The sequence below is a fragment of the Heloderma suspectum genome, chromosome 5 (genome assembly GCF_057233095.1).
Source record: "Heloderma suspectum isolate Gila_16-S chromosome 5, 16-S_ref, whole genome shotgun sequence".
NCBI lineage: Eukaryota > Metazoa > Chordata > Lepidosauria > Squamata > Helodermatidae > Heloderma > Heloderma suspectum.
This window is the reverse complement of record NC_139462.1, coordinates 113489193-113508546: the sequence shown is the minus strand read 5'-3', so window position 1 is coordinate 113508546 and position 19354 is coordinate 113489193.

Genomic DNA, 19354 nt, shown 5'->3' with positions numbered 1-19354 from the left:
TCACGGGGTGGCGGAGGTGGGTGGTCCATTCTGCCACGGATTCCGAAAGAATCATTGGAGTCATTGGAGTCCATGGCGGAATTCTCTAATATCCCTAACTCTTGACAACACAAAAGATGGGCAGAGCCATATCAAGTTTCCTCCTTATTATGAACACTGCTTCCAAAATATGAATAATGCAAAAATATTGATAGAAAAACCAAAGGACAGGAACACAAGCCCCCAGGTTTAAAAGACCGGATTGTTAAGAGCAGGGGAATTGCTAAAATGGTAAAAATGACTAAGGGTTGGATCCATGCCAGACTTAGTCATACTTAAGTTAGACCTATTGAAACCAATGGGACTTAATTTAGTCGTGGCTAATGGGTCCCATTGATTGCAATGACTCTATGACTACGTATGGTTCTAGCCTCATATATTACACTTGCAAGATGGCATAAAGTGATCAGAGACTTGTCAAGGACCATGGTCAGTCCTTGACAGTGATTACAGGATTTGGTTTACAAGATCTGTATTTCAATTCATATAAGATTTTCTTTGATGTGAGTTTATTCGTTATATTTATTTTAAATCTTTCAGAATTTATAATCATGCAAGATACGAATGGGTAACAACACTAAATGCATTTCTTTGGTGATGTTTTTAGATGTTTCCGAGCATGTGAGAGCATGAGTGGATCTGTCCAGGTGCTCCTCTTGAATTGCTTCATGAGCTATAAAAGGTGAGCTGGGCCATGCTGGAGGTGACAAACATTGCCTCCATCTTATTATCAGGTAATGTGGGATATGGCCAGCAAGCTACAGGCCAGGCTTCTTCTTGGAAACAGGTTCTCTTTTATTAATGAAGACATCTCACAGGAAGGAAAATTTCATTGCTCAAGCCAGTCCTCAAATTAAACAATATGGCTGAAGGAAAAATAGCTATGGAGAAGAAAATGCATAATCATAGTCTTGTCAGATTGGGCATCTAGGGACACAGAGATATAGGAGCCTTTTATGACAGTTTATGGGCCCTGCTTTCCTAAGCTATTGCATTAGCAATAAATTCTGGTTTGGATACTAATTCGATGCATTTGAAAACCATGCCAAGGAACACGTTTTGTTCCTGTCATAGAAATATGGAGAAGAAAGTCTACATATCACTCCTGTGGCAGGTTGACATCTTCCAAGATTTATGCTCTTTGAAAACCCCTATTCTTGCTAAACGTACTGCATATGTAAGTTTCCTGTAATTTACTCAGAACTTTGCTGTCACAAATAATGTTAATTTGACTGTTTTGATATACCACATAAAATTTATTTAATCGGCTACCTCATTTTGAAATATATTCATTAGAAGTGTTGAATGGGGTAGTGGGGGAAAAAACATGTCATAGCACAAAGCTGTGTTCTTCATTTTGAGGGTGATGGCATTTGTAAGTCACAAGGAATGAACCAGTTGAATAGATTTTGGTCAAATATCATGGCATTATTCGGATGGTAGGATCTTCTTATTGATTGGACACTCGTTGAAAATTTAAAGCTTATGCTACATTTCACTAACATCGTGACAATGAAAAGCATGAGCAATGGTCTGTCAAATGTGAGAAAATTGCACTCTCCGAGTAAATAAAGGCACTGTTCATAGCTCTATAAAAGAGTGACGGCAACATTTATTCTGGAATTAAGCAGTAATGAAACAGAGGCCATGTTCTGTGCTCTGAAAGAATGTGTTAGGGTTACAGTGTGAAAGCAACATGTTCATTACCAGCTTTGTACAAGATGACATGATTAGAATCCATGTGAGAAAAGATTGTAGGTCATAGGAGGTACAGTATTTCTCCCTCCTTCTCTTCTCTTACTCTCCCTAGTAGATGCATAAACCAGGATACATAAAACTTAGTAGAAGTGAGGCATGGCCATTTGTTTTCATAAGGGGAGCCACAATTCCTTGCTGGGAATCTCATTACAGGAAGAAGGGTTTTAACTCTCTAAGACCCTAGAACCACGTATGCCTTTATGATAAAAAGTTTCTGATACAGTCAGCAAATCACAGAGTCCATATATTAACTATGAATTACTCAATTGAATTTATTTATATATTTATTTATTTCACTTTTAAATTCCCCAATAACCTAAGCTCTCTGGGAGGTGAGATTAAAAAAAACATTAAAGACATAAAATACAAACCATAAAACAATTAATAAAAACAGCACATAATAAAACCAAGATAAAGCCAACAGAAAAGAGCAAAAACTGTGCAGCAATGATCTAAAAGTGCACTGACGTAAAAGCACTAAAAACAGTTCTTCAAATGTCTGGGAGAATAAAAAGTTCTTCACCACGTGCTAAAAAGACCATAAGGTAGGCACTAGGCAAGCATCTCTGGGGAGGGAATTCCACAGATGGGAGTGCTGTCACTGAAAAGGCCCTCCTTCTTGTAGCCACCAGCTTTGCCTCAGTTAGCAGGGAGCTCTTGGAGGAGGGCCTCAGATGATGGCCTTAGTGTCGAGGTAGGTATATATGGGAGGAGTTGCTCCTTCAGGTAACCTGGTCCCAAGCCATTTAGGGCTTTAAATGTTAAAACCAGCACTTTGAATTGGGGCTGGAAATGGACTAGTAGCAGAGTAGTGACATAACATGATCACTTCAGCCAGTCCCATTTAGTAGGCCAGCTGCCCTATTTTGGACTAATGGAAGTAACTGAATTAAGCATGTCCATTGATATATAATTATTCTTGTTTTCTAAATCTGGGGTGCAGGATACCTTCCAGTTAGTATGTTCAATCTCACAGAATGTTTATTAATTTTGCATTTGTATTGGATTTGTTTCCGAAGAATGGTGGGCAGTCAGGTATGAATTTACCCAGAGTCATATGCTGTATTTAGTAGCATCAGTATACTAATTTGCTAGAGCAGTTGGCAATTTTTATGATTTTAGAGTTGGTTCTCAAAGCTGTATTCACAAGCAGTGAAGGCCATGCTTTTTGCTACTAACAGAAACCAAAACAATGCACAGTAGTTGCTTTGCGCTGTAGCTGTATGGTTTGTACCTTCTAGCTGAGAAGGGATGCTTCTTTCTGTACTGTAAGAAACTTATTTTGCTGCTAAGAGAGAAAGTCCCCCCCCCCCCGGCTTTCCTTTTGAATGAAATGAGTTGTGTGTGTGTGTGTTTTCTGACAAGTTTGAAATAAATAATAAGACCAGGGGCTTCTTCACATGGAGCATTTATCCTGCTATTGAGATTGCTCACTCATGGAAGTTTGCGGGACCTTTTCATGATGTCGTCGACCTCCAGGGCACACCCAGAGGTATTTCCTAATTATTCGATGTTTAAAAGATCGAGAAATAATGAAGTATCAAATTAAGTTGGATTGTTGCACTATTAAAACAGCCACTAGATGGGGTGTTTCATTGAGATCTATGGAATCTTGAAAATTAAAAACTTCCCCTCTCAGCAATCACGTGGTCGCTGTCTGAGAGCCCACTGTAAATGTGGAAAGCCTCCGCAACAGGAGGACTACAGGTTTTTTCTTTAATGTAAAGCAGCCCAGGCCCTATAAAATCCTGAGCAGATTGGCTTGCTACCTGTTCTCGCCTGAAAAGGTGAAGGTGCTCCACCTGCTCAGATAACTAGCCCCGTGGGACAGCGCCTGTCAATTCTCTGGGAACCGGGTGATTGAACTGAGAGTTAAAGGTGTATGTAAGCTTTCCTTGTTTCTTTTATTCTCTGCATCCATTTTCCATCAATAAACCATCATTCTTTCACACAAGTGGACTTGGGTCATATTGGTATCCTTGAATCTGTTGCGTGTGTGGGTCGTAGCTAGGGGTTTATGGATTCCCCACCGTCCATTCCGGTAGGGAATCCATGGGGGGGGGGAGGCGATCCGTTCCTCCCCCCCGGAATCCTCCGGAGCGGTTCCGCTCTGTGAGGATTCCGGGGGGGGGGGGCGGCTTGGTGGCTGCTTATCTTCCCTCCTGCCAGCCAGAGCCGTTTGCCTCCTTCCTGTCCCTGCCAATCACCATGTCTTTTCTTTAAAAAAAAATATTAAAAATGGCGATTGGCAGGATGTGCCCATAGACTTATATGCAAAATAGAGCTGTGAATCTCTCATCTAAGCCTATGGACACATAGACTTAGACGCAAGATTCACAGCTTTATTTTGCATATAAGTCTATGGGCACATCCTGCAAATCGCCTTTTTTTTTTTTTTTTAAGAAAAGACATGGAGATTGGCAAGGACAGGGAGGAGGTGAACGGCTCTGGCTGGCAAGAAGCAGCCGAGTGCTGTTCTGCCTCCAGTCCTCCTGGAGCAGAGGTAAGTGGTCCTGATCCGCTACAGATTCCTGAGGCTGGGTTCCAAAGAATCCGGCCTCATTTGAATCAGCAGTGGATTTCTCTGACATCCCTAGTCCTGGGTGGAACAGGCTCCAGATTTAAGACAGTATTTCTCTAACCTCAACCATTTTGGCTTGTACACGGATAAGTCTATGTATGTGTCAGCTTCTGAAAGTTTCCAAGTTCTGGATTTTGCAATTTAACTCTTCAGACTGTGATTCCTAAAGGCCAGCTACAAACCCAGCACTCTCCTAATCATATTCCCATGTTGTCATCATTCCTTCATTACAAGCGAATACAGGCTTTGCCTCCTCCAGGCCTTGGCACAAGTTGTACAACTCTCTTTAGCTATGCCAGGAGCTGCACAGGAGCTGCTTATCCAGGTGATGATCCCATACCATCTGAACGACCCAGCTATGTAGGTAGAACTGTTGTGTAAGTCTTACCCATGGAAACCCACATGCTGTGTCCCATCCATGTGGTTGGGTTGTTTAGGCATACCTCCAGCTGTATGGGATTGCCTCACAGATAAGTGACACCCATGTATCTGAAGGAACATCAAAGCATTCCCCAACCTGGCACCCTCCAGATGTATTGGACTACAACTCACATCAACCACAGCTAACTGAGGGATGGTGGGAACTGTAGTCCAACCCATATGGGAATGTCAGGTTGGGTAAGGCTGATCTAAAGAGTATCTGAAAGTGAGCTAAAGCATGGGATTGAGGGAGTCTGCATGGAGTCTGGGTATGTGATGAAGTAGCCAAGTAATTGCTATAATTAATGGCCAAAGCTCACACTTTCATGTGTGACTTTTTGCTATGATGCTGCAAAGGGCTTTTCTACATGAGGTATTTATCATGCGCTCATCATTCCCTATTCGCAGTTGTTTATGGGTTCTTTAGAGGACCTGACTCTCCAGTTTCTATTCTGTGCCTAATCAGCACTTTTGGCAAGTTTTTTAGAGCAGAGAAAATGGGGCATTTAACTGTGAAAGTGAAAGAAAGTGTATTTGTGCTATTCCACTATGCCATAGTGCCACCTAGAGGTTATATAGCAGAACAGCAGGAAAGGAAATGCTCTTGTGTAGTGCTCGGATCTCAGTTCTGCGATGAAACCAAACGTAGATACAATGAATTACCACCCTTGTGTAGAAAAGCTCAAAGGCTCCCTACCCTGAATCCTGCCTTTTTCGCTTGCTATGTCCCTCCCTCTTTGCCCTTAATTTTTCCTCGTCTTGCCTGAACTTAATCCTTATGGACACATGCACACACATCAATCCAACCATGTCTCCCGCTATCCTGTTTGCCCCCAACATATATAAATTTTACATACTAAATAATTGCAGCTTGCTTTCAGGGTTGGAAGGGAAAACTGACTCTTCTTTTTGGCTTTACTCGAAGAACTGAAAAGGTGGAGGAGACAACCCTGTACAGACACACCCCAGATTTAATGCTCTGTGTCAGTTCTAAGATTCACTTTCTGGAGCCATAGACATTCTCATTAGCCCTCACCCTGGAGCATGGAGGAAGGGACCGTGGTGGAAGAACTGAATGCATATATTCCCTTCCCATCCCTTACACTACATATGTGTTGTGGAGGAAATGCCACAAAGCTTTAGAAATCCCTCTGTCTTTTGTGTATAATTTACAGTGCTATACCTCCTTCCCAGGAGATAAAATGTTGAATAAAGAAAACAGCTGTGGCTAGACAAGTTATATGGTCTACATTTGCAGCTTACGGAAAACCCAAATAAGCCATTTAAGCCAATTAGGCCTGTACTACAAGTCATTCCGCTGGGTGTTGTGTGATATTTTCACTCTCTTGACACAGTCAGCCTATCTATTTCTCCAGCTATGTTCACTCAGACTTTCCTTTCATAAAACAGCCAGATAAGAATTGTTACACTTTTCATCTGTCTTAAGCATGCTGAAAGTTTTTTTTTTCTTTTTTAACTGCTGTCAATTACCCACAGATCTCCATCTCTTGCCTGTGGTATGTCACCCATGCTGTACAGCAGCTCCGTAAGAAATAGCCTGTTCTTAGCCTAAGCCCAAAATGTTTAGGTTGCACGCGCTCTAGAGTCACATCTGTGGAATGTGCTGAGAAAAGCAGCAGAACATGATAACTCCTCAGTGGGGTATCGGAGAATCCTTTATTCCACTATTACTGCTCGTAGGGCTTATCACTTTTCAGGTGGTGACAGAAAATCATTAAAAACTCAAGTCTCTACCGTCCAGTAATGATAAAGAAAGCATTACAGCATATCAATTACTGCCTGGGAACTGACGTGGAACCCCAGCAGCAGGCAAACTAGCTCTATCACACTTATGAAGCGTTTGTGTTTTTGTTAGCAGAGCGGGTTAGTTGCCCATGAGGACTCAGAATTGGTTAAAAGGATTTGAAGTCTGGCTAAAATAGAAATACCAACAGGGTGGAAAATTCCAGACATTCCAGCTAAAACTGAAACTTTATGCAACATATAGAATACAAGAGAACTAATAAAGAAAGGAAGCATTTAGTGAGAATCAGAAATGGAACAGGTCAAGAAATAATGTTGAAAGTAATCAGGCAACACTTGGGCATCTAACTTCAGTGAGCAGTGGAATGCAGAAGAATACCTTTCCAGATGATATTAATAAGTGGGGAGGCACATATGGGAGAAGGAATCCCTGAAGGCATGCAGGATTCTGGCCGATTTAGAGTTTTAAATAAAAAATAAACGAGAGAGCTCCCCTGCCCCAAGGCTGCTTACTATCACATTGACAGTGGAGAGGGCAAGAGTAGGGTTGGAAGGGATGATCATGAGCAAATCAGGTTACACATGCTTAAATTGGATTACTGTTGGGGATGAAGGTTAAGACCTTACAGAAAACATTGGGTTTGAGGCAAGATTTGAAGCGGGGGGCGAGGGGAGAGATGCTATATACTGTTTAGGGAAGTAGTTTGATGCATGGGGGAAGCATGTTAGATAGTATGGGGCAGCTTAGGGTGACAGAGTTTGAAGAGTGAACATCCTGAGCAGGTACATAAGCGGGAAACAAGGACTGGAGAAGCAAGGTCAAGCCATGGGGAGCTTTAGGGTGCAATTCTATGCATGTTTAGACAGAAAAAAGTTCTACATCTCCCAGCATTCCCCAGCCAGGATGCTGGGAGTTGTAGGACTTTTTTCTGTCTAAACTTGCATAGGATTGCACCCATAAAGGTAATGATCAGTAGTTTGTGCTGTGTAAAGGAGAAGGTTCTTGTACTTGGTCTCCCTGGTGCAATTGGTACCATTTATTATCTCCCCACTCCCATAGGTGACCTATTTGATTCAAATCAGCTTTTAATCCTGTTGTTTTATGCTGTGTTCACTAAAGTTTTAATACTGCTGCTTCTTGATGTGTTAATTGTTTATTGTTTTTATGGATTCTTTGTTTTGTTATATTGTATTCTCTTTTATTGTAAGCCACTTTGGTCCTTATTTTAATAGAAATAATAGAAATATTAAAGAAATTGAATATAAACTAAAACCAGGAGCCATGATCTGAATAACTGGAACGGTTGGAGGCCTCAGCATTCCATTGTACTTGTAGGAAAAATGAAAGAGGAATAGATTAAAAAATGCCTCCAAAGTAGCACATGATAAACTGATCTTTGTTGATGGGGGAGGAGGGAAATCCCCATTCACATTAGGGAAATTTCACAGACTGTTTTAAAAATGACAGAGACACAAAAGTGAATACACTGAATTAAAAAAAACCACATTATTATCAAAGCTTAGCATTAGGGTTTGATTCAGTTCTTTTTTCCTACCCTTTCTGCAGTGAAATGTTTCATGTTGTAATGTAATAGAATTAATAAGATCTGATATTCTGACTTTTAATGGAATTTCATTTTTAAAAAATAGGCACATAAAATGCCTTCCTAATAAAGTTAATTAGAGAAAATAGAAGATTGTATTATTTCATCATTAAAATAAAGAGATGGATAATTAAGGTTATGCGATATGCACAGGGAGTGAAATCTACCCTTTCCTATGCAAAATTATTTTGAGGTGACAAGCCCTTGGTGGGAATTCTGAGAGAGATGAAAAAGGACTTTCTGGACCAGCACAGCATGATCTTAAGCCTGAAAACTGATTGCGCCTCTTTCAGGCTCTGCCGGGACAAACAACAGGCCAGTGTGTTGGACCACTTTCAAGGGCAGATGGCAGAATCTCAGGATTGAATGCTCCTTCCTGTTAAATAAAACCTCATTGGCCTGTATGTAGAAAACTACATATCTGAGAAAAGGTTCTGAGGACATTTGCAAAAGTACCCTCTGATGCCTCCTCCCCCTTCCTGCACCCCAATGGCCCAGACATTCATCTTGGGACATGGCAGGGGAAGGAAGTAGCAGAGGTGGTGGGTAATCTCCAGACCTAGATGGAGATTTTGATTTTTTTTTCCTGCAAAGGATAGGACCAGTAGAGGCTGGTGGCTCCTATTTCAGTGGGGTGGTGAATCTGCTCTGGGTTTTTGTCAGAACTCTAATGGAGATATCCAAGGTGCTGAACCTGTTTGGTGGGGGATAAGCTACTGGGACAACAATGATTCTCTGGTGTGAAAGTGACACTCCAGACATCATCTCCATTGGGGAGATGGCTCTCCGAGGGCATTGGCAATGTGTGTGGGGGTGTCTTTTCCTCTGCAGAAATGCTGTACTAGTTTTTCTTTAGTGGTCTAAAAATGCTTTTAAATATATTAGCAAAGAACAAATAAAAATACAATTTCACCATCGTAAGAATTTTAATTGTGTTCTGTTTCATTTTATCTTTGATATCTATTTATTTAGAATCTAAATAAATACATAACAAATATAAGATGAAACAGAACATTACTAAAATACTTATAATGGAGAATTTGTACTTTTATTTGCTACTTTAGATTGATATCCCACCCAATTCTAAGGACTTGGGTTCAGCTACACTTTTGATCAATTGAGTATTTTTCTGTCCCAGAGGTTCACAATCCACTCCCTCAATTCCTTCCCTCACAAAAAATAACCAGCCTTAACAAGCTACTCATTCCTTTTATAATTATTTTGTTTCACCTTGCTTGGAATATCAGTGCCATCATCTGAGCTTTTCTACACGAGGCTGTTAATCAGCTGTTAAATTGGTTACATTGCAGAATTTAGATCCGACTACTACACAAGGAGTGTTTCCTTTCCTGCTTGTCTACTACATAACTTCTAGGCAGCACTGTGGTATAGCAAAATAGTGGAAATACACAAGAGGAAATGGTGCTTTCTTTCACTTTCACAATTAAATGCTGCTTCTCCCTGCTCTAAAAAAGCTTACCGAAAGTGCTAGTTAATTGCAGAAGTGAAACTGGAGAGTCACCATATCATCTGAAGAACACGTAAACAACTGTGAGTAGGGAAAGACAAGCGCACGATAAATGCCTCGTGTTGAACAGCCCTCTGTCTCCACTAGGGATGGCGCAGGTGCCTGATTCTATCCAGGAATCTGGCAGAACCACCCCTGCCCACACCCCCGAGCCCTGCTCACCGAGCCCCTGCCCCTGTTTGCCCCCTGCCCATGCTCAGCGAACAGCCTGGACTCACTCTGGTGGCCTCATCGAGATTCATGGTCGCCACTTTTTGAGAAATAAAATCAAAATGGCGATAGCAAAAATGTGCATCTTTGCAAAATTCGCATTTCATGCATATGCAAACATGTGCATTTTGTGATCGCCATTTTATTTCTAAAAATATGGCGACCATGGAACTCGACGAGGCCACCGCGGTGAGTGCAGGTTGCTTGCCGAGTGCAGGAGGGGCTCGAGCACGGTCCATGGACTGGCAAGTGGGGGCAGAGGCTGGGTGGCCACCTGGAGAACCTGGATGGGGGTGGGTTTGCACATCCCTAGCCTTCACTGCTCCCTGCTCTCAGTAAGCTCAATTTGGGAGTGCCTACTGTGTTGTCACTGCTCCCTTCCCTCCCAGACAGGGCATCTTGTCCAATCCTCCTGAAACCTGCTGCCAGGCCTTCCCTCATCCACCTTCCCTTCCTATTGCCTGTCCCTCAACCCCCCTCCCCCTCCAATTCCCAAAGCGGCCAGGACTGGGAAACAAGTGCCAGGAGCAATAGATCTCATGGAGGTAAAGTGGGGGAGAGTCCAGTGCCCCTCATCTTTGTATCCCCTTTCATGTTAAAATTAGCCTATGCCACATCTCTGTTTTATATGTGAATGGGGCAGACATATGAACAATAAGTGCAGATACTGTTGTCATCTCTAATTTGGCACTGATACCTTGGCATCAGGCAGTGATTCTCTGTCTTTGCTGTGATGCTGGCCCCTGAGCCTGCAGTTACTTAAAGTCAGCTCTGATGTCAATGCATAGGCCCAGCACTGGCACTCCGCACCTCCACTTCTACTGTGCAGTGTTCTCCTTCTACCTTCCTAATTTTCAGGGCCGGCATCAAGGATAGGCACAGTCAGGGACCTGCCAAGGGCCCACACCCCAGCAAAGGCCCACTCACAAGCCCCCTGGACTTGCCCCTCTTCTTCACCATTGCAACTTGCCCATTGACATGCCTCTTGCTTTGGACCAAACAATGGTGGTGGTGAGAAGGAGGAGCAGTATTTATTTATTCCATTTCTATGGCGCCGAAAAGCCAAAGATCTCTGGGTGGCTCACAACAATTAAAACCATAAAATACAAGATGATAAAATACAATATAAGAATTTAAAAGTTTAAAACTACCATATAAAAATAACCAAATAGAACCTAGCTGCAGTGCAAAGATTTAAAATGCAATACCAGGTTTAAAACAGAAACTGAGATACCACCACTTCCACCTTGCTCTCTGCCTGTCAAGCAAGCAAGGGCCAGCAATGATAAGAAAGAGGATGAGCAGCAATAGCAGCTGGTGAAAATGGCCGTGAGAAGTTAGACTCGCTATTGAGTCTACGTCAATAGGGGGCCTATTGAGGATGTCTTGCCAAGGGCCCTCAAACACCTGCAGCCAGCACTGCTAATTTTGAGTAGCAATTTTTGAACATTTTTGTACCTCCAATAATTTTGGTACCATTAGTCTCCACTTTGTTTTTGTTGTTGTTTTTGTGTTTTTCTGTCCTGGAGTACTTCATAATATTTCTCATTGAACGTTATTTGTCAAAGCCTTTCTGTTTTATCATTCCCAGTTATGGCAGTTGAAATACGGTTTGTGTCAATGTCTTGCCTGACTAACCATTTTTACTGATAAAAATATAACATAAAAAAGGAACTTGCTTGTCAATCTGGTTGTTCATGAATAATACTGTAAACGGAATTGTATTAAGCCACACGTTTATGGATGAGCCAGCATCTGAAGCATAGCATAAATTAATTTTCTGATACAATCAAAATGAAAGGTGGGGTTTTTTCAAAGCTCAAGCAGTAATATTCTGTAATGAATGAGGTAGATGAAATCTGCGAGCTTGTGGTGTCAGCACTGGGCTGATGGCAGCCAAGGTTGTATGCACTGAGGTAAGTCCTCAGGAGATGGATCAGGCCTATTAGATCCCTAATAGGCCTGAGATATGGAGGCAGAGGAGGTAAGGTTCAAGGGTCTGGAACAATCTAAGCAGTCCAGTAAGGTGATAAGTACAACTGAAAATCCAAGCCAAAGTCAAGAATCACTGAAGTCATTGCCAGGTAGCCCACCTACTTGTAGTGAGCAGTATTACAGGGAACTAGCCAGAAAGACCTAAGGTTGTGAGCCAGATAATCCATCCAAGGAAAGGACAAGAGAACTGGGAAGGAGGGGGAACATAGGCTAAAAATGTGAAACAGAAGCTTGAGCATGAAGCCAACCTTGCTCAGGCAAACAAAGGACCCGAGCTTGACCAGGAAATATATAAGGCTGACTCAGGAAGAACCGATAGGGTTCTATGGAGGTGTGGGGGTAAAACTATTCTAGCACTTAGAAGAACAACATTGCCTTATTCTTCCTTCACTGTTCAAGTGGATGAGGACCAGGGCACCGGCATGTGGACCTGGAGGCACCCAGTTTAAATCCCTCTAAATTTGGACTCTGCTGACTCTTGTGCATGAGTTCTTGAGCCCGCAGAAGGTTCTGAATGTCAAGTGCAGAAAGGATACAGCCCACGCACTAACACTAGCTTATGCCCGGGCTGGGGGGACTACCCAGAGACCAGCAAGGGAGCCTCTTGATGCCGAGTAGGTCACGTGGTTCTCCTGGTCTCTATAAAAGCTTCCAAGTCAGGCTTCCTCACTGGTCCGTGCAACAAGATTCTGCTGCTGGGGTTCTCAGCAATCTTCAACTTTGCCTCTGCTTTACCTTCTCTGCCCTACCCTCTTGGATGCTCACACAAATCATTGCTGGGAAGCAGAGATTGCCAGCATGGTTGAGGCAGTTCAGAAGTTTTTTCCTCCACGTGGCTGCATTGTTTTGTGGGGGTTTCCTGAGAGTATGATAAACCAAGCCTTAGTAGTCATATACCTTACCCTGATCCTTTTGGAAATCTAACACTGGTTCTGAAAAACCCACATCCTATTGGTGCAGGATTGACCTATTGCATCAGAGGTTGTCCACAATGTCATCGTTGATAGTACTGGTCTGATGGTGTCATGGTAATGGCCTTTTGTCTTGGTTTGTCTTGTTTTGTCATGGTAGGTTTATTTTTAATCTACAAGGTCCTGACTGTAAATGTAAACGCATGGTAGGCCATTGAGCACTTGTTAGATAGCTATATTTCTCAGTCCCTAACAGGAAGGGCCATAATAAAAAATACTATGCAGGTGGTGGGTAGATTTTTTTCAGTGTAAGTATTCCAAACCATGCTATATTCCCAGAGTGCACTTAGACAGCAATCCTGTAGCCCATAGAAAGCATTTGAGGGGCTATGGAATGCTACAGATCTCCCCCTCCAAGTCTGTAGACAGACCTCCAACCTCAGGAGAGATCTGACTGTGGATTCCCACACCATCCCTGACCCTCCCAGCTGCTGTGGAAAGCTCCATAGCAGGTTCTTTTCTCAAGGTCGGAGTTCTACCCTCAGGAAGCAGAAGAAGGAGGGGGGATGGATGTGTGCTGGTGGATGGGGAGTGAAGAGTCCAAGGATCCAATGGCCTCTCACCCCCTGCCCTCAGCAACAAGCATCAGTTAGATGGGCTCAGAGGCCCGTCTAAACAAAAATGCATTTTAGGAGCAAAAATAGTTTCCATTGCTCCTCCTGCCCTGCTGGCAACAGTCTGGCAGGTCTTAGGATGGGCAGAGGGCTTCGAGATCAGAGCCTTTTGTCATTTGGTCTGGACGCTCATAAGATTGCTCTTTCCATATGTAATGTTAAATTGACGTTTGTATTTATTTTAAAGAGGTTTCAAAGTTGCAATGGAAACTATTTTTGCTCCTAAAATGCATTTTTGTTTAGACAAAAACTGAGCCCATCTAACTAATGCTTGTTGCTGAGGGCAGGGGGTGAGAGGCCATTGGATCCATGGACTCTTCCCTCCCCATCCACCAGCACACACCCATCCCCCCTCCTTCTTCTGCTTCCTGAGGGTGGAACTCCGACCTTGGGAAAAGAACCCGCTATGGAGCTTTCCACGGCAGCTGGGAAAGCTCCATAGCTTTCCTTTTTTTTCCCCTTTCCAAAAAGGGTTTTGAAGTATAGGCTCTAGATATATGACAGGGAAGAAATGTTTGTGTGAGTTTTGTTCAATAAATAGGTAATACAGTGATTGCCACCATTGTTCTAAACTGTTATGCCCAGAAGACATCTTTGTAATGTTAAACAGATGGGTCCTTTTTGCTCCATTCACTAATGTTTTACTAGTAACTAATTAACAGGTTTACAGCCAAAATTAGCAATAAAAAGTGTTCAGGAGCTTCGACCAAAGCTGTCTTTGTGCAATTACAATCACACAAAACAAACTGCATGATGGTTTGAGGCTAAATATTGTTCAGATCAAAACTTCTCCTGCTGTTTTCAAATAAAAGTTGACAAATAGGAGTCTGAACCCTGTCGGTTCCTTCAGTTGTTTCATACCTTAAAACTTCAGCCTTAATTAATATTAATTACTGGTAACAAAATGAATTCTACATTTGGGAACCTTGTATATTTAAGTTATATGGTTGAATCTGTATTTAATTTCTGCAATTGAAAATCATTCTCACCCATCAGGAAACTAAGACTGCAATCCTATCCACACAAAATGGGAGTAAGTCGCATTGAATTTTAATAGCCAGCGTGGTATAGTGGCGAGAGTGTTGGACTGGGAGCTGGGAGATCCAGGTTCTAGTCTCCACTAGGCCATGAAGCTCACTGGGTGACTTTGGGCCGGTCACAGACTCTCAGCCCAACCCACCTCACAGGGTTGTTGTTATGCGGAAAAAATGGAGCGGAGGAGGATAATGTAAGTCGCCTTGGGTTCCTTAAGGAGGAAAAAAGGCGGGATATAAATGTAATAAATAAATAAAGGCCATACTTCTGTGAAGAAATGGCTAGGATTGCGCTGCATAGCATTGTGTGGGTTGGAAAGGGAATCATCATCACCACCACATCTTTGTGCTTTTCTTGATGACCCAATCCAATCCACAAACTAGTCTGGAATGAAAAAGCCTCCCCCCTCCCCATTTCTTCTAGTTATGTGCTAAAGAATTCTGTTGCTGAGCTGGTAAACATTCTGATAGCTATATACAGTAGACATAGTTGCCACATTAAGAGCAAAAATAGTTAAAAAACAACAACACAATTACATGCTACCAAAATAAATAAATCTGACTGTTCGAGAGTTGGGGACTCCATGATCAGTGAATGATATTGGTGCCAGTGTGACAGTGGAGGTGCACAGAGTTACAAATTAGTATTTATTACATATCCCTTCATGGATCACTGCCTTGTTGTGGCGAAGGGGCTTGCGTAACTCATTGAAGCCATAAGCTATGCTGTGCAGGGCCACCCAAGACGGACAGGTCATGGCGGAGAGTTCTGACAAAATGTGGTCCACTGGAGAAGGAAATGGCAACCCACTCCAGTTTTCTTGCCAAGAAAACCCCATGGAACATATCACAAGGCTAAAAGAGATGACGCCGGAAGATGAGCCCCTCAGGTCGGAAGGTTTCCAATATCCTACTGGGGAAGAGCAGAGGGAATTTCCAAGTAGCACCAGAAAGAGTGAAGCAGCTGGGCCAAAGCCGAAAGGACACTCAGCTGTGGACGTGTCTGGTGGTGAAAAGAAAATCCGATGCTGTGAAGAACAGTATTGTTTAGGAACCTGGAATGTAAGATCAATGAATCAAGGTAAGCTGGAGGTGGTCATACATGAGATGGCAAGATTGAATATCGATATCTTGGGAATCAGCAAACTAAAATGGACAAGCATGGGTGAATTTAATTCAGGTGACCATCATATCTACTACTGTGGGCAAGAATCCCTTAGAAGAAATGGAGTAGCACTCATAGTCAACAAAAGGGTGGGAAAAGCAGTATTGGGGTACAATCTCAAAAACGATAGAATGATCTCAGTACAAATCCAAGGCAAACCATTCAACATCACAGTAATTCAAGTCTATGCCCCAACCACTGATGCCGAAGAAGCTGAGGTTGATCGGTTCTATGAAGACCTACAACACCTTCTAGAACTAACACCAAAAAAAGATGTCCTCTTCATCATAGGGGATTGGAATGCCAAAGTAGGAAGTCAAGAAATCACCGGGATAACAGGCAAGCATGGCCTTGGTGTACAAAATGAAGCAGAACAAAGGCTAATAGAGTTTTGCCAAGAGAACATGCTGATCATAGCAAACACCCTTTTCCAACAGCACAAGAGGCGACTCTACACATGGACATCACCAGATGGTCAATATCGAAATCAGATTGATTATGTACTTTGCAGCCAAAGATGGAGAAGCTCTATACAGGCAGTAAAAACAAGACCTGGAGCTGACTGTGGCTCAGATCATGAGTTGCTTCTTGCAAACTTTCGGCTTAAATTGAAGAACGTAGGGAAAACCACTAAACCATTCAGGTATGACCTAAATCATATCCCTTATGAATATACAGTGGAGGTGAGGAATAGATTTCAGGGATTAGACCTAATAGACAGAGTGCCTGAGAAACTATGGACGGAGGTCCGTAACAATGTTCAGGAGGCAGCAACTAAATCCATCCCAAAGAAAAAGAAATGCAAAAAAGCAAAGTGGCTGTCTGATGAGGCTTTACAAGTAGCTGAGGAAAGAAGGGAAGCGAAAAGCAAGGGAGAAAGGGGAAGATGTATCCAACTGAATGCAGAGTTCCAGAGAATAGCAAGGAGAGACAAGAAGGCCTTTTTAAATATACAATGCAAAGAAATCGAGGAAAACAACAGAATGGGAAAGACTAGAGACCTCTTCAAGAAAATCGGGGATCTCAAGGGAACGTTTTGTGCAAAGACGGGCATGATAAAGGACAAAGAAGGCAGGGACCTAACAGAAGCAGATGAGATTAAGAAGAAGTGGAAAGAATACACAGAAGAACTATACAGGAAAGATCTTAATGTCCCTGACAGCCATGATAATGCAGTCACTGAACTTGAGCCGGACATCCTAGAGAGTGAAGTCAAGTGGGCCTTAGGAAGCATTAGTAACAACAAAGCTAGCGGAGATGACAGTATTCCAGCTGAGCTATTTAAGATCCTAAAAGATGATGCTGTTAAAGTGCTGCACTCAATATGCCAACAAATTTGGAACACTCAACAGTGGCCACAAGACTGGAAAAGGTCAGTTTACATTCCAATTCCAAAGAAGAGCAATGCCAAAGAGTGTTCAAACTACCGTACAATTGCGCTCATTTCACATGCCAGCAAGGTGATGCTCAAAATCCTACAAGCTCGGCTTCAGCAGTATGCGAACCGAGAACTACTGGAAGTACAAGCTGGGTTTCGAAAAGGCAGAGGAACTAGAGAACAAATCGCCAACTTTCGCTGGATCATGGAGAAAGCAAGAGAATTCCAGAAAAACATCTATTTCTGCTTCATTGACTACGCTAAAGCCTTTGATTGTGTGGATCACAACAGACTGTGGCAAATTCTTAAAGTGATGGGAGTACCAGAACACCTTACCTGTCTCCTGAGAAACCTGTACGAGGGTCAAGAAGCAACAGTAAGAACCAGACATGGAACAACTGAGTGGTTCAAAATTGGGAAAGGAGTACGACAAGGCTGCATATTGTCACCCTGCTTATTTAACTTATATGCAGAGTACATCATGAGAAATGCCGGGTTGGATGAATCAGTGGTCGGAATTAAGATTGCTGGGAGAATTATCAACAACCTCCGATATGCAGACGATACCACCCTAATGGCAGAAAGCGAAGAGGATCTCAAGAGCCTCTTGTTGAGGGTGAAAGAGGAGAGTGCAAAAGCTGGTTTGAAACTCAACAGTAAAAAAACTAAGATCATGGCATCTGGCCCCATCACTTCCTGGCATATGGAAGGGGAAGAAATGGAAGCAGTGACAGATTGTATTTTCTTGGGCTCCAAGATCACCGCAGACGGTGACTATAGCCATGAAATTAAAAGACACTTGCTCCTTGGGAGGAAAGCTATGGCAAACCTAGACAGCATAGTAAGAAGCAGAGACATCACCTTGCTGACAAAGGTCCGTATAATCAAAGCTATGGTTTTCCCAGTAGTAATGTATGGCTGTGAGAGCTGGACTATAAGGAAGGCTGAGCGCCGAAGAATTGATGCTTTTGAACTGTGGTGCTGGAGAAGACTCTTACAAGTCCCCTGGACTGCAAGGAGGTCAAATCAGTCCATCCTAAAGGAAATCAACCCTGAGTGCTCATTGGAAGGACAGATACTGAAGCTGAAGCTCAAATTTTTTGGCCACCTAATGCGAAGAGAAATCTCACTGGAAAAGACCTTGATGCTGGGAAAGACTGAAGGCAAAGGGAGAAGGGGATGGCAGAGGATGAGATGGCTAGATAGCATCACCAATGCAATGAATATGGACTTGAGCATGCTCCGGGAGAGAGCGCAGGACAGGAAGGCCTGGTGTGCTATGGTCCATGGGGTCACAAAGAGTCGGACACGATTGAACGACTGAACAACAATTTATTACATGTATACCCTAGTTTTCTCCCAAGGATGTCAAGGTGGCGCACATAATCCCCCTTCCCCATTTTTTCCTTGCAAGAACCCTGTGAGAGTAGGTTAGGCTGTGAGATAGTAACTCTCAGCCAAACCAAGCTTCTACGCTCCTCCATTTTTTTCTTTTCTCATGCATGTAGTCACTTACGAGTGTTTACATATGGTGTTTTGATATTGTTTTACTGTGTGCAATTTCAAGTGTTACCTATCACATATGTCGAATATCCTTTGACGATTTGTAACGGTTCCCTTTTTGTTGGTCTCTCTGTCTGTTCACATCCTTGGTTCCACTGGGAATGCCGATAGGATATTTTCTGTTCCAGTTTGGCTCACGCTTCTTCTCCGTGGGTGTTTTTTTCAACACGATGCAGATGCAGTCCCTTATGGCTGACGTAGGTGTGTGAATGCTTTAACTGCATGGGTGGGGCCGACTGCATGGATTTCTTCCACCTGATCGTCAACTCATTGGAAGGCAGGCAATGGTTGAATGGGGGTGTGACTGACCATATCTGTCTGATCATGGGTGAGCACTCCCAGTCAGGCCTGGGATCTGAAAAGGGTTGGAGTGAAGCTGCGTACGAAAGCTCTTCTAATCTTACATTGCTTTAACGATTACACCAATAGCATACAGAGAATGTGCACTTCAAATCACAGATATTAGATATCCTATAAATAGCATTTGGTCTCTATCCAATCATACTCATCACCACTCACTACAATGGGAGGCCGACCCCACCCAGTAAGACTTTGCCCTGGAGATTATGGGGTCTCAAGGTGTGCACCTTCCTGATGTTATGAGAACTCCAGATTGGGCTGATCTCAAGCCCACTTTTATATCCATCAGTCCACATACATCATTGACCCTTAGTCCTCTGTCCTGGCATTACTTCACAACTGGTTTGGCTGTTGACCCACATCTATTAAT